General features: G+C 40.3%; 1 protein-coding gene across 1 annotated transcript in view; it reads right to left on the bottom strand.

The window, feature by feature from the left end:
- The window catches only part of CHM (CHM Rab escort protein), a 245,947-nt gene that overhangs the window by 84,202 nt on the left and 147,712 nt on the right, over positions 1–14,033 (bottom strand). The gene's annotated exons all lie outside the window — the stretch shown is intronic.

Below are 14,033 nucleotides of genomic sequence, written 5' to 3' on the forward strand. Positions count from 1 at the left end.
GAGATATACTCTAATAATATCTGGATCCTTAAAGGACTATACTTTAGTGAAAAGGTGATCAAGGGGGAAAATCCTGTGATTACAAGAGAGAAAATGTTAAATGGTTTTATCTAAAGCCCTGTGTAGGTGTCCATGATGGCTCAGTGGTAAAGAATCCATCTGCAAGGATGTATATTCTTCTGTATTTATAACCAGTGGTCTTCTCTCACATAGACTGGAAATCTGAAATTACACTATTACATGATTTGAGAAACTCTGACTGAGCAACTTCACTCACTAACCAATAAAACATCATGAAAAATGGCTCTGTGCCAGTGTGTGTGCTCAACAGCTCAGCTGTGTCTGACTCTTTGCAGCCCCAAAGACTAACCTGCTAGGCTCCTCTGTCCATGGAATTCTCCATGGAAGAATACTGGAGTGGGTTGCCACTTCCTACTCCAGGGGATCTTCCTGACCCAGGGATCGAACCCACGTCTCATGTCTTCTGCATTGGCAGGCTGAATCTTTACCACTGGCCCCACCTGGGTCAGTAGTACCCTGCGAAATTTTGTGGAAGCAACTGCTAAAACTTTCTAGAACAATATGACCTCAATCCAGGCTACATGAAATTATCAAAAACAGAGTTTCCTTATGATGAGCTTATAATCTAAAATAACAGATGAAGAAATGCATCTTATCCTAAGTGAGAATTAACGGACATAACAAATAGAAGGAATAGATTTCCACTAAACCTTATTCAGATAGTTAAAATGAGTATACTAAAAAGGGATGGATTAAAAACATTAAGAATGATGGAAAGCCCAGGAAGAATACTGTGGTAGACTGAATAATGCTCCCATCACAGATGTCTACATCCTAATCCCTGGAACCTGTGGATATGTTCTCTTACACAGCAAGAGGATCTCTGAAGATGTGATTAAATTAAAGATCATGAGATGGAGAAATTATCCTAGATTATCCCAGTGGATGCAATGTCATCAGAAAGGTATCTTAAAAGAGGAAGCAGAAAGGTCAAAGTCAGTGAAGATTTACAGATGGAAGCAGAGGTCAGAATCATACCACTGCTAAAAGGGGGTCACAAGTCAAGGAATGCAGGGGGCTTTTATAAGCTGGAAAAGACAAGAAATAGATTCTCTCCTACAGCCCCAAGATAGAAGGAGCCCAGCCTATTCATTTTAGGCTTTAGACACCCAGGACTGTGAGACAACAGACTTGCATTGTTTTAAGCTAATAAGTTTATGGTGATTTATTATGGCAGTGATAGCAAACTAATATAAGACCCATGAAAGTGAAAGTGAAGTCGTTCAGTAGTGTCTAACTCTTTGTGACCCCATGGATTATAGCCGGCCAGGTTCCTCTGCCCATGGGATTTTCCAGGCAAGAATACTGGAGTGGGTTGCCATTTTCTTCTCCAGGAGATCTTCCCAACCCAGGGATTGAACCTGGGTTCATTGTAGGCAGATGCTTTACTGTCTGAGCCAGCAGGGTGTCTCTTAATATAAAACCCATAAGTATGTGAAAATGATTATGACAGAGATGGCATTACAGACCAGTGGGGAAAGAATGGATCACTGAACAAGTGGTTTTGAGACAACTGATTTATACCATATACAAAATCAATCCCAGGTAGATGAAAGTATAAATATAAAAGACAAAGCTTCTAGAATATATGAGGATATATATTTGAGTTCAGGGGAAAGAAATATTTCTTAAACAAGATACAAAAGGCTAAATCGTAGAGAAAATGTTGGAAAAAAGCATTTTTAAATGATAAATATCTGGACAAAAAAAGAAAGTGAAAAGCCATGGACTAGGAAAGATATAAAAAATATCTTAAAAATTATTTTAAAAATACCAGTTTGGCAAAACCAATATAATATTGTAAAGTAAAAATAATAATAATAATAATAAAATCAGTTTGGATAATAATTTGGCCATGTCTAATAAAGTTGAAGATGCATATGCCTCTGTTCAGTTCAGTTCAGTTGCTCAATGGTGTCCGATTCTTTGCGACCCCATGAATTGCAGCACGCCAGACCTCCCTGTCCATCACCAACTCCTAGAGTTCACTCAGACTCACGTCCATCGAGTCAGTGATGCCATCCAGCCATCTCATCCTCTGTTGTTCCCTTCTCCTCCTGCCCCCAATTCCTCCCAGCATCAGAGTCTTTTCCAATGAGTCAACTCTTTGCATGAAGTGGCCAAAGTACTGGAGTTTTGACTTTAGCATCATTCCTTCCAAAGAAATCCCAGGGCTGATCTCCTTCAGAATGGACTGGTTGGATCTCCTTGCAGTCCAAGGGACTCTCAAGAGTCTTCTCCAACACCACAGTTCAAAAGCATCGATTCTTCAGCGCTCAGCTTCCTTCACAGTCCAACTCTCATGTTCATACATGACCACTGGAAAAACCATAGCCTTGACTCGATGGACCTTTCCTTCACAGTCCAACTCTCACATTCATACATGACCACTGGAAAAACCATAGCCTTGACTCGATGGACCTTTGTTGGCAAAGTAATGTCTCTGCTTTTCAATGCACTATCTAGGTTGGTCATAACTTTCCTTCCAAGGAGGAAGTGTCTTTTAATTTCATGGCTGCAGTCATCATCTGCATTAATTTTGGAGCCCACAAAAATAAAGTCTGAAACTGTTTCCATTGTTTCCCCATCTATTTCCCATGAAGTGACGGGTCTGGATGCCATGATCTTCGTTTTCTGAATGTTGAGCTTTAAGCCAACTTTTTCACTCTCCTCTTTCACTTTCATCAAGAGTGCAACATTTTGACTATTAGGTATAAATCTTACAGACTCTCAGATATATATACAAAAGATGTGCATAAATATATATTTTTTCTGTATTGTTTCTTAGACAGCATATCATAGTGGTTATGAGAAAGTATTCTGACTGTCTGAGTTTATATCCCAGCTAGTCCATCTTGCAGTTATGTGACCTTTCAGTATCCTATTTTCTTCATCTGTATAATGAGAATAATAGTATTTACCTCATATAGGATTCTTCTGGAAATTAAATGAGTTAATATTGGAAAAGAAGCTACACAGTGCTTGGCACACAGTATTACATAAAGCACTCATTCATTAAATAAATAGGTACTATTTGATATACATCACATGTAACCCAAATATCCATCAAGAGGAGAATGAACCAAAGAAAATATAGTATATTCATATGTGTGATAAATAATTTAACCTGGCCCATAAAGACATCTAGCCTTTGTCTTTGTCCTCTCAGAAGTGATTTCTAAGCTCTTGAAATGCCAAGCCTGAAAGACATGTCCTTGTTTGTCCGTAGGCTTTGGGTCACCAGACAGTCTTAACAATATGACTTATGGTGGGGACTGGCCATACCAGAGAGTCTTAGAGTAAGGACTAGCCTAAGACTAAGAAAGATCAAAGTTTGATTTAGGATGGAGACTTTGGGAACTGTGATATCAGTTAACCTCTGGTGGGGCTGGAGACTGAGATCAGCTCCATGGGTAAATCAGTCACACTTGAATGATGGAGCTCCAATGAAAGTTCTGGACAGATGAAGCTCAGCTGAGCTTCCCTGTTTAGCCATCCTTTGTGAATACTTCTATACAACAATACCAGGAGAGTAATACTGCCCTAACTCCATGGGGAAAGGACAACTGAAAGCCTGACATTTGTAGCCACCCTGAACTCTTACACTTCTTCCCTTGACTGATCTCAATTTATACCCATTCCCTGCAATAAAGCATAACTGTGGGTTAACAGCTTTTAGTGAGTTCTGAGAGTCCTTCTAATGAACCACCAAAACTGAGACTGGTTTTGTGAATACCCCAAATGTGTAGACTGTGTCCGAAGTATGGGTGGTCTTACAAGGACTACAACATCTAACTGTACAGTTGACTTAATCTCTCACATTGTTGGAATGTTACTGTTCAGCCACTAAGTCGTGTCCAACTCTTCAACCTCATGGACTGCAGCACATCAGACTTCCCTGTCCTTCACTGTCCCCCGGAGTTTTCTCAAACTCATGTCCATTGAGTCAGTGATGCCATCCAACCATCCTCTGTTACCCCTTTTTCCTCCTGCCCTCAATCTTTCCCAGCAGCAGGGTCTTTTTCAATGAGTCAGCGCTTCCCATCAGGTGGCCAAAGAATTGGAGCTTCAGCATCAGTACTTCCAATGAATATTCAGCATTGATTTTCTTTAGGATTTATTGGTTTGATCCCCTTGCTGTCCAAGGGACTCTCAAGAGTCTTCTTCAGCATCACAGTTTGAAAGCTTCAATTCTTCGATGCTCAGCATACTTTATGGTCCAACTCTCACAATCGTATATAACTACTGCAAAAACCACAGCTTTGACTATACGGACAAAATGATGTTGGCAAAGTGATGTCTCTACTTTTTAATAGGTCGTTTAAGTTAGACATAGCTTTCCTTTTAAGAAGCAAGCATCTTTTAATTTTGTGGCTGCAGTCACTGTCCACTGATTTTGGAGCCCAAGAAAATAAAATCTGTCAGTTTATACTTTTTCCCCTTCTATTTGCCATACAGAGATGTGACCAGATGCCATGATCTTAGTTTTCTGAGTTTTCTTAGTTTTCTGGGTTTTAAGCCAGCTTTATCAGTCTCCTCTTTCATCTTCATCAAGAAGCTCTTTAGTTCCTCTTTGCTTTCTGCCATTAGAGGTGGTATCATCTATGTATCTGAAGTTGTTGATACTGAGTATGACAATCTGCCTCTGGGTGTTCAAGGCCTGTAGTTTATTCTAATACAATTTAAGCAACCTGGGTACCTGGTGAAGTCAACTACCTTCCCCAGAGGAAACTGTGACAGTTGCAAGAGAACTGCTGATCCTCATAAGCACTGAGATTTACCTCTTCATTCCCCAATATTTATGAAACTAGGCCTACTATGTATCAACTGTAGTTCTGGATATCAGGGATACAAAAGTCAACAAGACAAATGCTGTCCCTGTTGACACACAACTTATCTAGTGCACAACAGAGACAGTAAACAAGAAATAAGGTAACAGAAGATAGTAACATGTTCTGAAACAATAAAACAGGATAATGTGAGGGTGATGCAGGGGTTTGAACATTAGACAGGATAATCAGAATTAGACAGGATAATTCTTCTTTGAGGCACTGACATTTGAGTTAAGACCTAGGTGACAAGTAGAAATGAACCATGTGGAGATCTGGAGGAAGAATATACTTAGCAGAAGAAACAGCAAATTTGAAAATGTAGAAGTGCAGAGTAGCTCGGTGTATTTGAGGGAAAGAGACAGAGAAAGCCAGCAGGGCTGGAACATAGTGACTAGTGAGAAATATCACATGTGATAGAAATACCCCATGAAATGGGGTCACAGAGATAGTCAGGGCTTCAAAGGTTAGAGTGAAGACTTTAAATTTTACAATGAGAAACCACCAGAAGATTTTGAGTAGGCCAGTGACATAATCAGATTTTTATTAAAAAAAAAAAATGAGCCTGGCTGCTGTTGAGAGAATTGTCAACGGGGCAAGAGTAGAAAAGGGGAGGCCAGTTATGTCTGCAATAGACCAGCGAGAGATGATGCTGGTCTGAAGCAGGGTCATGGCAAGAGAGATGAAGTGGAGAGATTGGAGACATAGTTAAGACATAAATCTGACAAGAATTGCTGATGGACTAGATGTAGCAGGAAGATGTCTTCCTGAAGACAAATTTAAGGTAATACACCTATCCATGAGAACAGTCTCCCCTCTGAAATATGTGACAATCAAATGTTACTGCTCAAGTCTGATAACAGTATTGCTGTACAATAAGTGCTTTGAAGGGCTTCTGCAGAAGTGCTCTTCTTTCACCTGGGCTGTGGTTATTAGGGTCAGCTAAGTCTTACCAACTCAGTGACCATAACTCCTGACCATCCTTTAAAATTACTATTTAATACTAATTTCTACATGGGAGGACATGATGAAGAGATTAGTTTCTGTGCTTTCAAGGAGTTACCATGTACTTGGAAGGGCACAACACTGTTGATAATTCAAGAAATTATATGATACAAGTATCCGAGTGCAGTGGATCTTTTGATGCAAGTTTCACACTCACTGAAAAAGTTGTGGCCAGATGGATTACCCTTTAGGCACTGGTATCACTCTGGGAAGGCATTATCATCATGCTTAACTTAGGAAAAGCTGTCAAAAAGCAATGTATAGCCTTCATAAAGCTCACTCCCAGAAACTGCCCCTATTTTATAGATCTCAGCCATATATCTAGCTTTCTCTGTTCTTGGTGACATTCTGTGGATGATATATTCTCTTTTATTTCCCCAGCTTTTCCACCTGTAATTTAACCTTCTAAAGGAAAAGTCACAATAAAACTATGTGTTGGATGACAGAAACAGATCTGTATTAATAACTGCACCAGGGGTCCAGAATAAATTAGCACAAATTACAGAGTACAAGTCATATTTCAATTTTTTAAAAATAAAGTCTTCCCAAAGTATTGGGGGTCAATTTACATGCTTGGGTCACCACCTAGGTTCTGTAGCTACAATTCTTGTGTAAAATGGCTCCCTGGGTTATATAAGTGTCAGAATCACTTTGTCAATTCAATGATTCTTCAGTATAGCCTATCACAATGATATCCACAGAGCTTTTGATGAGAAAGCACTGGTATTTACTGACTACTCTTTAAACAAATTATAATTTAAACTAAGTTGTTGATAAAATTGAACTTTTCAGTCTGAACACTCAGGCTAATAGCCTCATGTTTCTTATTTGCCACATGTCTGCAAAAGCAAATTCATTTAAAAACAGATATTTCAAATTCAAAAAAAAAAAAAAAACAAACAAAAACAGATATTTCAAATTCAAAAGAAAGCCTTTTGTTCACTTTTGGGATGTAGCAAACAAGTCTACAGTAAACCAACTTATGCTCTTCATGAGATTTCCTTTAATTTCCTTTCTCAGACTTTCTCTGCTGATATCCTCGGGCTTCCCAGGTGGCTCACTGCTTTCCGCTGCAGGAGACGCAGGAGACATGGGTTAACAGGTTCAATCCCTGGGTCAGGAAGATGCCCTGAAGGAGGAAATGACAATCCACTCCAGTATTCTGGCCAGGATAATCCCACAGACAGAGGAGCATGGCAGGCTGGACCCTATGGGGTCTATGGGATCACAAAGAGTCAGACATGACTGAGCAACTGAGCTAGCCTTGATATGATGTACTCATCTCTTATTTAAATAATCCTCTTTCAAATCCTTGATCCATTTGCCACCTAATCTTCAAAACTCAAATTGTACAAATAACACAGGTAAAGAGGTATCAATTGTGAATCAGGCAATAACAGATTTTTCTGATTACATTCAGAATTATGTAGATCCTTCTGAATGCAGATACATGAATATCCAAGGCAAGTATCTTCAGAGAACCCTACATAATGACTCCTGGATCTCTTCAATGAGTTGAAATATATGTGTGCAGCCATCTTCTTAGAGATGGAGTCTTGTATTCCATTTTTCTGCCTTCTAAAACAGTCCTTCAGATACTACTCTTTAGCTAAGTATATATTTTACTATCTACAAGCTCTCAATGTCAACTATAAATTGGGAAGCAACTCGGAGTTACTATGCTGACTCTTCAATTATTTATAAAAATGATAAAAACAAAGAAAGCCTACTGTAAAAATCTCTCCATGAAAGTAAGAGCTTATTTTAAACTACCCATTTGTTCCTTCCTTCTATTTAAACTAGGTGTCTACGCATGACTAAACATTATCCCCAACCCCATGGTGAGAGTACATTTCTTTTTCTTTAATTTATTTATTTTAATTGGAAGCTAATTACTTTACAATACTGTAGTGGTGTTTCCCATACACTAACATGAATCAGCCATGGGTGTACATGTGTTCCCCATCCTGAACCCCTCCTCCCACTTCCCTCCCCATCCCATGCCTCAGGGTCATCCAAGCACACCAGCCCTGAGCACCCTGTCTCATGCATCAAACCTAGACTGGAGATCTGTTTCACATATGATAATATACATGTTTCAATGTTATTCTCTCAAATCATCCCACCCTCACCTTCTCCCACAGAGTTCAAAAGACTGTTCTTTATATCTGTGTCTCTTTTGCTGTCTCGCATATAGGGTCATTGTTACCATCTTTCCAAATTCCATATATATGTGTTAGCACAATTCCAGAAAGAATGAAGGGATGGAGCCAAAGCAAAAACAAAACCCAGCTGTGGATCTGACTGGTGGTAGAAGCAAGGTCCAATGCTGTAAAGAGCAATATTACATAGGAACCTGGAATATAAGGTCCATCAATCAAGGCAAATTGGAAGTGGTCAAACAAGAAATAGCAAGGGTGAACATTGACATTCTAGGAATCAGCGAACTAAAATGGACTGGAATGGGTGAATTTAACTCAGATGACCATTATATCTACTACTGTGGGCAGGAATCCCTCAGAAGAAATGGAGTAGCTATCATGGTCAACAAAACAGTCCAAAATGCAGTACTTGGATGCAATCTCAAAAGCGACAGAATGATCTCTGTTCATCTCCAAGGTAAACCATTCAATATCACAGTTATCCAAGTCTATGCCCCAACGAGTAATGATGAAGAAGCTGAAGTTGAACGGTTCTATGAAGACCTACAAGACCTTGTAGAACTACACCCAAAAAAGATGTCCTTTTCACTATAGGGGAGTGGAATGCAAAAGTAGGAAGTCAAGAAACACCTGGAGTAACAGGCAAATTTGGCCTTGGAATGCAGAATGAAGCAGGGCAAAGACTAATAGAGTTTTGCCAAGAAAATGCACTGGTCATAGCAAACACCCTCTTCCAACAACACAAGAGAAGACTCCACACATGGACATCACCAGATGGTCAACACTGAAATCAGACTGATTATATTCTTTGCAGCCAAAGATGGAGAAGCTCTATATAGTCAACAAAAACATGACCAGGAGCTGACTGTGGCTCAGATCATGAACTCCTTATTACCAAATTCAGACTTAAATTGAAGAAAGTAGGGAAAACCGCTAGACCATTCAGGTATGACCTAAATCAAATCCCTTATGATTATACAGTGGAAGTGAGAAATAGATTTAAGGGCCTAGATCTGGTAGATAGAGTGCCTGAGGAACTATGGAATGAGGTTCGTGACGTTGTACAGGAGACAGGGATCAAGACCATCCCCATGGAAAAGAAATGCAAAAAAGCAAAATGGCTGTCTGAGGAGGCCTTACAAATAGCTGTGAAAAGAGAGGCAGAAAGCAAAGGAGAAAAGGAAAGATATAAGAATCTGAATGCAGAGTTCCAGAGAATAGCAAGGAGAGATAAGAAAGCCTTCTTCAGTGATCAATGCAAAGAAATAGAGGCAAACAACAGAATGGGAAAGACTAGAGATCTTTTCAAGAAAACTAGACATACCAAGGGCACATTTCATGCAAAGATGGGCACGATAAAGGACAGAAATGGTCTGGACCTAACAGAAACAGAAGATATTAAGAAGAGGTGGCAAGAATACATGGAAGAACTGTACAAAAAAGATCTTCACGACCCAGATAATCATGATGGTGTGATCACTCATCTAGAGCCAGACATCCTGGAATGTGAAGTCAAGTGGGTCTTGGAAAGCAACGCTATGAACAAAGCTAGTGGAGGTGATGGAATTCCAGTTGAGCTGTTTCAAATCCTGAAAGATGATGCTGTGAAAGTGCTACACTCAATATGCCAGCAACTTTGGAAAACTCAGCAGGGGCCACAGGACTGGAAAAGATCAATTTTCATTCCAATTCCAAAGAAAGGCAATGCCAAAGAATGCTCAAACTACTGCGCAATTGCACTCATCTCACATGCTAGTAAAGTACTGCTCAAAATTCTCCAAGCCAGGCTTCAGCAATATGGGAAATATGAACTTCCAGATGTTCAAGCTGGATTCAGAAAAGGCACAGGAACCAGAGATCAAATTGCCAATATCCGATGGATCATGGAAAAAGCAAGAGAGTTCCAGAAAAACATCTATTTCTGCTTTATTGACTATGCCAAAGCCTTTGACTGTGTGGATCACAATAAACTGTGGAAAATTCTGAGAGAGATGGGAATACCAGACCACCTGACCTGCCTCTTGAGAAATCTGTATGCAGGACAGGAAGCAACAGTTAGAACTGGACAAGGAACAACAGACTGGTTCCAAATAGGAAAAGGAGTACGTCAAGGCTATATATTGTCACCCTGCTTATTTAACTTATTTGCAGAGTACATCATGTGAAACGCTGGGCTGGAAGAAACACAAGCTGGAATCAAGATTGACGGAAGAAATATCAATAACCTCAGATATGCAGATGACACCACCCTTATGGCAGAAAGTGAAGAGGAACCAAAAAGCCTCTTGATGAAAGTGAAAGTGAAGCGTGAAAAGGTTGGCCTAAAGGTCAACATTCAGAAAACGAAGATCATGGCATCTGGTCCCATCACTTCATGGGAAATAGATGGGGAAACAGTGGAAGCAGTGTCAGAGTTTATTTTGGGGGGCTCCAAAATCACTGCAGATGGTGACTGCAGCCATGAAATTAAAAGACACTTACTCCTTGGAAGAAAAGTTATGACAAACCTAGATAGCATATTCAAAAGCAGAGACATTACTTTGCCAACTAAGGTCCGTCTAGTCAAGGCTATGGTTTTTCCTGTGGTCATGTATGAATGTGAGAGTTAGACTGTGAAGAAGGCAGAGCACCGAAGAATTGATGCTTTTTAACTGTGGTGTTGAAGAAGACTCTTGACTGACTGCAAGGAGATCCAACCAGTCCATTCTGAAGGAGATCAGCCCTGGGATTTCTTTGGAAGGAATGATGCTAAAGCTGAAACTCCAGTACTTTGGCCACCTCATGCGAAAAGTTGACTCATTTGAAAAGACTCTGATGTTGGGAGGGATTGGGGCCAGGAGGAGAAGAGAACAACAGAGGATGAGATGGCTGGATGGCATTACTGACTTGATGGACGTGAGTCTGAGTGAATTCCGGGAGTTGGTGATGGACAGGGAGGCCTGGTGTGCTGCGATTCATGGAGTCGCAAAGAGTCGGACATGACTGAGCGACTGAACTGAACTGATACTCTATTCGTGTTTTTCTTTGACTTACTTCACTCTGTATAATAGGCTCCAGTTTTATCCACCTCAGAACTGATTCAAATGGATTCTTTTTAATGGCTCATTAATGTTCCATTGTTATATGTACCACAGCTTTCTTATCCATTCGTCTGCTGATGGCCACCTAGGTTGTTTCCATGTCCTGGCTATTGTAAACAGCACTGCAATGAACATTGGTGTACACGTGTCTCTTTCAATTCTGGTTTGAGAGGACATTTCTTGAAGCAGTCTTTGATACAAAATCTATCAAAGGCTTTTTGAAAACTTGAATGTTCACTGGTTCCCTCTTGTGCACACCTTTTTCACCTCTCTCAAAGAACCCTGTTAGATGCTGAGGTATAATTACCTCACAAAAGCATATTCTTTCCTCCTGTAGGTTATGTATTCAATAACTTCACCCTTTAGCTATTTATTAAAAAATTGACTCTCAGGTCAAATAGTTAGCCTTATTTCTCTGTGGTTCCTTGGGCTCCTTCTTTAAACTATGTTCGCTCTACACCTTCTTGATACCCCAAGGCAACTGATTTTCTTCAACTGCCCTTCCCAAAGTGAACCTCTGCTCAAGTCTCTCACATTTTAAACTAGAAGTTTCACACACAAAAGTGACTCAGGCCTCTGCAATCCCAGATACTCACTTTTTCCCTTTGTTGGCACACAGCAATTCATATAGTAAAATAAAACAAAGGATAGTCACTTCTGTTAGACAAATCCTAGAAAAGGCTTGCAAACCTTTTCAGTGCAAAGGTTAACAGTACTGGCCTGGGACCTGAAGGTAGAGCTATCAGCCATGATTCACCTCAGGCTGTTTAAAAGACTGAAAGTATTCAAATTAACCAACTAGTCACCTGCATGGCATAAATTTACAATAGACGCAGAAGTATAAGGTATGGACTTAGCCCTCTGTTAAGCATGTGAGACAAATGACATTATTAAGTGTAATAACCAGAGAAAAACTGAAGATTATATGGCAGAGACTAAAAGCACTATAAAGGAGTTTAGAGAAGAAAGAAGTCAACATGTTTAAAGAGATGGGGTTAAAGAATGTCACAACCAGAGAAAATCTCTACAAGAGCTGGACCAATTCCCTGTTATAGAATCAGAGAAGTTAAACTACTTGCTGTAAAGCACAGAGCTTCTTGCAGTCAGAGGTAGTGGAGGGAGAGCTGATGGCTAACCCTGAATCAAGCCTTGAAGAGGAGTAGGTTAGGCTGCTGAGGATGAAGGGATGTTTCTCTCTAAAACATGAGAAAATATAAGGAAAGGTGACAATGCACATAGATATCTAAGTAACTGAAAGTAAAGTGATAGTCGCTCAGTCATGTCTGACTCTTTGTGACCCCACGGACTATAGCCCGCCAGGCTCCTCTCTCCATGGAATTTTTTAGGCTAGAATACAGAAGAGCATAGTCATTCCCTTCTCCAGGGGATCTTCCAAACCCAGGGATGGAACCCAAGTCTCCCGCATTGCATACGGATTCATTACCATAGGAGCGACTAGGAAAGCCCAAGAATACTGGAGTGGGTAGCCTATCCCTTCTCCAGGGGATCTCAGTTCCTGACCCAGCAACTGAGTGGGTTTTCCTACATTGCAGGCAGATACTTTATCAGCTGAGCTACCAGGGAAGCCCAATAACTGAATGGACGGACAAATTCAGAAAAGACAAGAAGGAGTTGAATGATCACATGATCATCAGTTCAGTTCAGTCGCTCAGTCGTGTCCGACTCTTTGTGACCCCATGAACCGCAGCACGCCAGGCCTCCCTGTCCATCACCATCTCCCAGAGTTCACTCAGACTCACGTCCATCGAGTCCGTGATGCCATCCAGCCATCTCATCCTCGGTCATCCCCTTCTCCTCCTGCCCCCAATCCCTCCCAACATGAGAGTCTTTTCCAATGAGTCAACTCTTCACATGAGGTGGCCAAAGTACTGGAGCGTCAGCTTCAGCATAATTTCTTCCAAAGAAATCCCAGGGTTGATCTCCTTCAGAATGGACTGGTTGGATCTCCTTGCAGTCCAAGGGACTCTCAAGAGTCTTCTCCAACACCACAGTTCATAGAATATGGTTATAGAAGCCTTTGGATTTGATGTGGCAGACAACAGAATGCCACCGGAAGTGACATGTCACCTCAAAGAAAGTGGTAGATACTGGGAACAGGAAAGCTGGTCAGAGTTATAGCAGGAAATCAGTTAAGTGATAAGTTGTGGATCAGGACAGAAGAGTGCAAACTTAGGAAAGCATATCTCCAAGAAATTGAGAAGAAATAACAGTAATTAGGACAGAGTCAAAGGTTAACCCCAGTATTTCTAGGCGGTCGATTTGTGACAAGAAAAATTCCACTGGAACACTTGTGGTTTCCTTAAGGGTGCTCAATTTATATAGTAACTCAAAATAAAGAGGATGAGATGGTTGGATGGCAACAATGATTCAATGGACATGAGCTTGAGCAAACTACAGGAGATAGTGAAGGACAGGGAAATCTGATGTGCTGCAGCCCATGGGGTCACAAAGAGTTGGACATGATTAGTGACTAAACAACAACAACCACAATAAAATCCAAGTCTAGACTTAGGGAATGGTATGTGCATGGTACAATTACATTACCTACCACAGTTGTTAACTATAATGATACAATGAAGAACTGCAATGAAGATGATGCAATGAAGAAGAATTTTGGAATAGCTATAATAACAATAACAATAATAAGTTTTGAAAAATCTCAGTTTGGTGAAAAATATCATCCTCTTAAATGTATATATAAAAATTGTCATTTATCTACAAGGAGTTGCCACCTGGAAGTCCATGGGATAAATCCACGTATAGATAAGTTTTGAATGACCTCACAATTAGAAAAAATTTCCTTGGCATACACAATCTGGATCCTTGGCTTCTTTGCATAAGAGAAAATTTGTCAA

The sequence above is a fragment of the Ovis canadensis genome, chromosome X (assembly GCF_042477335.2).
Source record: "Ovis canadensis isolate MfBH-ARS-UI-01 breed Bighorn chromosome X, ARS-UI_OviCan_v2, whole genome shotgun sequence".
Classification (NCBI taxonomy): domain Eukaryota; kingdom Metazoa; phylum Chordata; class Mammalia; order Artiodactyla; family Bovidae; genus Ovis; species Ovis canadensis.